At 35.3% G+C, this 238-nt stretch overlaps 1 protein-coding gene across 1 annotated transcript in view; it reads right to left on the bottom strand.

The window, feature by feature from the left end:
* The window catches only part of LOC119581735 (RNA-binding protein fusilli-like), a gene marked incomplete in the record, with an annotated part of 165619 nt that overhangs the window by 52937 nt on the left and 112444 nt on the right, over window positions 1-238 (bottom strand).

The raw sequence follows: 238 nt of genomic DNA on the forward strand, positions 1-238 counted from the left end.
CGAAGACACAATGTTTCTAAAGGAACAAAAAAAGAAAAACACAACCACAACAACCAAAGGAACCATGAAATTCCACCTCAAAGAAGCAAACGATGAGAAAGTAGAAACCAGATAACCAGAACGTACACAATGGTTTATGAAGGAAAAAAAAAAGACAAAATACAAAGCGATTACGCCACACTCCCTTTCGGACTTAATGGAAATGCCTTTTGCGAACAATTTCACTTAAATAAAACTT

Source organism: Penaeus monodon, chromosome 15, assembly GCF_015228065.2.
Source record: "Penaeus monodon isolate SGIC_2016 chromosome 15, NSTDA_Pmon_1, whole genome shotgun sequence".
NCBI lineage: Eukaryota > Metazoa > Arthropoda > Malacostraca > Decapoda > Penaeidae > Penaeus > Penaeus monodon.